The sequence below is a fragment of the Neopelma chrysocephalum genome, unplaced genomic scaffold (assembly GCF_003984885.1).
Source record: "Neopelma chrysocephalum unplaced genomic scaffold, ASM398488v2 Primary Assembly neopelma1_107, whole genome shotgun sequence".
NCBI lineage: Eukaryota > Metazoa > Chordata > Aves > Passeriformes > Pipridae > Neopelma > Neopelma chrysocephalum.
In genome coordinates, this window is record NW_020897772.1 from 517074 (window position 1) to 523073 (window position 6000).

The 6000-nt window shown below is 38.4% G+C and overlaps 1 long non-coding RNA gene across 1 annotated transcript in view; it reads left to right on the top strand.

The window, feature by feature from the left end:
- LOC113973881 overlaps window positions 1-1626 on the top strand; it is a 138315-nt gene extending 136689 nt beyond the window's left edge. Inside the window, exon 5 of the long non-coding RNA XR_003536364.1 lies at window positions 1506-1626. This is a non-coding gene — a long non-coding RNA (uncharacterized LOC113973881). The remainder of the gene's footprint in view (window positions 1-1505) is intronic.
- Window positions 1627-6000: the final 4374 nt, after the last annotated feature.

The window sequence follows — 6000 nt, forward strand, 5'->3', positions numbered from 1 at the left end:
GGAAAAAGTAGTGTAACCTCTTCATATTTCTAAACCTGTTTTACCATCTACTTCAGTTTCTTTCATAATCTTTAATCTCTGCCAAGGTCGGGCATGGCAGCAGCTAATGCTAGAGCAGCTCAGCAGCTGCTGCAAGTTTTAAGCCTTGCAAGAACGTGTTTCTCAGAGAGGCCAATGCTGCTTTGTTATATATATTACTGCAATTTATTTGGTTTGATCCTGTGAAGAAAGCTGGTCACAAGCAGCACGGAACAGTGCTTTCTTACAGCCCAAACAATGGTAACAATTTCCTATAAATATTTCTGCTCTGTGACCTGTTTTGAGCTGGAGAGATGAAAACAGAGGAAACTTGTGGCTGGCAACATCTTGATGAAAACTTGGATTATACCTTTTTTTTCCCCCCCCAAGACTAAAAACATGTTCACCTCTTGCAGAAAAATTCTTCTGATACTGTGTAACAGGACCACAGTAGTTATGTGGTACCCAGCAAGAGAGGAGATGACAAAATACAACCAGAGCTGTTGCACAGACCTTTTGGAAAGTTGCCCCACTGCTGAGAAACAGAGATTTGCTGGGATTTGTTTTCCAGACCATACGTGCACAAAATCCTGGGAAAGGGACAGTGAGATTGCAATTGAGCTTTTCAAATTTTTACATCTGCAAGACATAATAGAAATAACACTGAAATCAAAATCTCCCGGGGTTTCCTCAGAAATGTGATTTCCTGCAGGCACGTGAAGCGGTGAGATGAGTGAGTGGAACACACAACCCACCTGCTGTCAGGACAGGCAGTGTGGGCATAGCATTTGCCCTTCAAGGTCCTGAACAGAATGAGATGTTCACTCCCCTTGGAGGACGTGCCAGACTTGGCCATTTTCATGTTGGCTTCTCACTTGCCTGTGCCTGCCTGAGCCTACAGCCATATCCTTGGCCATCCATATGGTCTATTTCTCCTGTTAGATCCTTGCTGGAAACATCACTTTGATAATCCTGTGACTTTGCTTTTATTACTGTTCTTATATTTAAATGTTAAATAAACTGAAATTGCTTGCTTGACCACAGAGAGAAGGAATAAAAAATAATTGAGGTCTCAGTGAGGTAGAGAGGCAAAGACTTTTGAGTAGCATGGGTAGTTTCTAAGTGGTTTTGATGCTGGCTCCAAATGTGCTCAAAATGGGGGATGAATTATCAAACCATAACTTGCTCTGTATTGGCTCCAAAATGCCTCAACTGGGCAGGACTGGGTTCGTGTGCACTGATCTGATGGGTTCTTTGTGCTTCAGACACATTGCATCCTCCTGACACAGCTGAAGTACACGTGGAGCACATCCTGGACAGCTGTTCCAGCTGTACAGTTTCCATGTACTATTCCAGCCGGGGTCAGATGTGTGGAAACCCTTTGCAAGTGTCTAGAGAGCTCATTTATCCAGGACAAAGTTTTCAAGAGGAAAAGGATAATATAAGGGTATTTCTTTATATGATCCCTTCCTACCCACTGTTTCTAGCATGGATTTTGATTTGGTTGTGGAGTTGTTGAAAAGCACATACTGCCACTGTCCTGGCCTTGTTTGTGACTGGGACTGCAACAGCCTCATTAGTGTTCCTGGGACTGAAAGTCTGGAAAGATATCAAAACTGGTGTTGGAAGTGAGCGTGCCTGGCAAGTCCCCTGTGAACAATGTTCCCTTGGCAGAATGGATGCTAATGCTAAAAGTTTGCAAGTGGGACAAGGTGATAATTTGTCATTTTGCCTCTTTAAGCATCTGCACTTACAGGACAAGTTGCTGAAAAAGCAGAGTTAGTGACAGAATTTGGCTGTAAGATCCCAATTCATTAGTTTTACATTAATGGAGCAGTGACTGGTCTAATTGAATTTCTGTTGAGTTGTCCCACGAGGAAGTAGTGGTCATTATTATTTTTGTGTGTAATACAGAGGCTCAAGGAGGTGAAATCTCTTAAAAACTCCAATATACATATTAATTTCAATGAGATTTTGAAATAGTTACAATTATCAGTCTAAAGCTCCTATTTTGATGGTGTCTGAGCGTGTGTATGCATATTATGTGTGCATACATCTATAAACACACATGTACACTATTCCCCTTCTCAGGTGTGGTTTTCTCTATATTTAACTTACTATTGGTGAAGGTTTAACTTTAAATACTCCTTCACTTTTTTTAATTTTAATTAAGAATTTTTACTGTGTTGATATATCCCATGAATGCCATTAATCTGTTTTGGGGTTGGCAATATTTGGTATGTTGGGTAACACAGTACCTGTATCCAAACAAACCAGCCTGTCATCAAGCTTTTTGAGTAAGTTACTTGCTGTTTTGTGTTTACTTGAAGAGTCTATAGCCTGAGAAGGAATGAGAACTTAATCCTTCCATACACCTCAGTTTTTCTAATTTCTGATTTCTCTAATTTCTTCTAACTTTGCAAAAGTTCTTCGTTGTTTAGTGAGGAGTGGAATAACCTTTAACCTGAGTAGTTTAAATGAACGAGACAGTAGAACTGCAATACTTTGATACTTTTTAGAAATTATAAATGATTGCTGCCTTCAATTGTATCCACGTGGACTAAGATTTGAGAATCAATTCTATTAATAATTATTATTGGCAATGCAATTTACTCAGAAATTTAATAGCAATGCTCCAAATATCCATAATGTTACCTCTTGATGGTGTGTTCCCTCCCAGCAAAAAAATCAACTGTAAATCTTTACTTTGAAAACAACCTGAAAACACTTATAGCTATTTCAAATATTTAAATTAAATCTGTAAATATTTATAACTTGCTAGTTGACATGGCACATGTTATATTTTCTAGTGGCAACATAAGGCATGAGATTCCTAGCTAGGAATGTCAGAGTATCTGATGGAAAAATAGTAATACATTCTTACTTGACTGTGTTAAAGAATAAATGATGCCAAAAGCAGAAAAAGAAGGGACACAGGTCTGGAACAGCTGAGCTTGTTTGTGAGTGTGCTTCCAGTGCTTGATGGTGCAGTTCCTGCACACATTTGAAGAGGTTATAAATAATCCATGTTTTATCTCGAAGAAAAGGAAACTCTACAGAAAGCAGCGGAGACATATAACTTCTGATTAAAAAGAAGTTCAGAATACCAAAAATGACAGATAGACATGTGTTCTTTGGATTTATTAATGACCACAGTCACCTTGAGTTTTCAGTTTTGAAATGGTCAGTGTTACATCATGTTCCTGTTGGAGCTTTTCAGGAAGACTTCCGTTGTCTTTTGTACATTGTTGAGAGTTTGGGATTCTTTTGCTTCTTAGTTGTTACAAACCTTTGTGTTTTTTCTCATTCATAATATCAGTGGCACCATATTATTTAGAGCTTAAGGATATTTGCACTGGTGTAACCTATGAGAAGGTAATCAATGATTAATGAAGTTTAGTTGTCTTGATTTTGGAGGTGTAAGTAGAATCTTCTACATATGTGGTGCATATGTATTTATGAATTATTGTGAAATACTGTGGACTGATAATTTCACATAATAAGAGCGAGATAGAGGGGATGGATGGAGTATCTTAAAACCAAGTGTTCTCAAGAAAGCCATAAGGGAATCCTTTTAAGATCAACAATTACAAACATCATGGAAAGCAGCATATTTACCAGACTTGGCAGCTGCCTAAAAGTAGTTTAAAACAAAGAACAAGAAGAAATGGGACTCTTTTTCAGTATAAAAATATTGACTTTGCCACAAAGTAAGTGAATATTGTACTTGATTCCTAAAGAAGAGCATTACTAATGGAAATATGAATGAACATAGAAAATATGACCTTCATAGTGGAAGAAAGCTCAAAGAATTTAGTGCTTCTGTTATGTGGGAACTGGATAGATATTGTTCAGAACATACATAGAAGGTCAAGGAGCAAGTTGTTTTAAGTCTGACTTGGTATCCAGATGAGTGGAATATAAAAAAATTCACAGTCTATGTTCAAATCTAAATAATCCAGGCAACACAAAGCAAATATGCATAAATATATATATGTATACATACATACATGTAAGATGCTGCATCCCAGAGGATGCTGTTGAAAAGGAAGGAGGCTGTTCTAGAGCAGTGGTAGGAAGGTGACAGATTTAAAGGCCCAGATGTCACTGTGGCTCCAAGATTTTGTCCTGCAATGTCAGCTCCAGCCTGGGTTTTGTTCTTGGTGCCTTATTATGCAGACCTCTCTCCAGATTTATGGAGCAGTTGCAAACACAGAAACCCCAGCCCCTTCACTCCCCCAAAATCCCAACCCAAACCCCTCCTGTGTTTTAGTGTTTCTGGAAGACCATATCCTCACTGTTTTTATTTGCATGTTCTTAAGGTTTCATAAGTAAAAATTAGGTAAATGTGCTTCTATTCTGATGTAAAAGAGCCCCTGAGAGCACTGAAAAACTACCACTTGGACAGAAATTCAGTGTTTTGGTTGGCTGCCGGTGGGCTTTCAGGAGAACACTGAGTTGTTGTTCTGGAGGAAGAGTTGGTGTAGTAGTGAAGACTTGTGTAGTACAAAATGATGAAGACGTGTAAAACAAAATAGTGAAGTGCATGAAGAGCATGTCAGAGAATCCTGAAACAGAGCCAAAAAGGGCATTTAAGAGATGGTAAGAATGTTGCTGCCAGATCGCCTCAGTGAGCTGTTTTAGAGCTAATCTTATCTGGTTTTCATTGCTGACCTTAGACCATGAAACTAGTCCGTGCTAATCAAAATGTCCTTTTAAAGTCAGGAGGGAATAATCAGTATAGAACAGAATTAGAATATTCCCTAGGGAAAACAGAAGGATCTGGAGGGGAGGAGTCATGAGGAGAAGTTCAGTCCTATATAATGTGAGCTCATAAACCCAGTTATGGGTGACATGGGACGTCTGTGAGCCACTTATTGATCAGCTGAGGTGGACTGTGTGAGGAAAACTTGTGGAGGAGCTGCAGCAAGGGAAGAAGTTATAACTGGAGTGTGATGTACAGCTCCATATGTTTTCCAAGAAGGCAATCATAGACTGCAATGAGTACAAAGAAAAACAGAGGCAGTTGCCCTGTGACTATAGTGGTCATTAAGAATTAATTTTTAAAGCACAGGAGTATTCTGTGTGACTTTGTGTTTATCAGTAGGTAAGAAAGTCAGTGCATTCAGTACATTTATAGGGTGCTTAAGTTGTTTGCCTTCATTATTTATTAAAACATTTGGGGTTTTCTGAATACATTTTTTCCTGCAGGTGCGAAGTAACTGTAATAAATTACTGTTTGAATGAATATTTATAATACAACACTGCTCTCAGTGCTGCAACATGTTATATTAGTCATGCTGGTTCTTAGAGCTTCCACGTGTATTTACTAATATACAGTTGTCTTACATTAAACACCTCACGATAAATTGAACTGTTTATTCTCTGATTTTAAAACAGTCCTCCTCTTTTGTAATTCAGGGATATTAAAGGTGCATCCTTCTAGACTAATGAATGGAAATAACCCTTTTTTTCTAGTGTTCTGACATAACAGTCAATACTTTATTTAGTTGTCCACTTTAATATCTCATGTGCTGCTTGCACCGGGATCCAGGATATGAGAAAGCAAATTCCTTGATTCTGCAATAATGTTATTTTTTGAATCAAAAGCATAAATACGAAGAAGGAGAGAACTAAAAGCACAAACTCTGCTCTGTTTACCTGTGTCATTTCTAAGAGTCAAGGAATGTGAAACAGTTGTGTTCACCACCATTGTTGAGTTGCAGGTAAATCATTTTGGACACTGAAGGGGTAATTTCCCAGCTGCTGTGCTGCTTACAAAAGATAAGTAGCAGAATCTCCATGTGGTCTTGGTAATGTGATGTCTGTGGGATTGAAAGCTCACAGTGCTGACTAACATGATTAGAAAAGTACTGCTAGGTCTGTTCTAATACCTTTTAATCATCAGGCAATTGTCTACACGTGGGAACAGCAAATTTATAAATGAACAAAAATAAGCACGGTGACGCATAATGCTTAAGG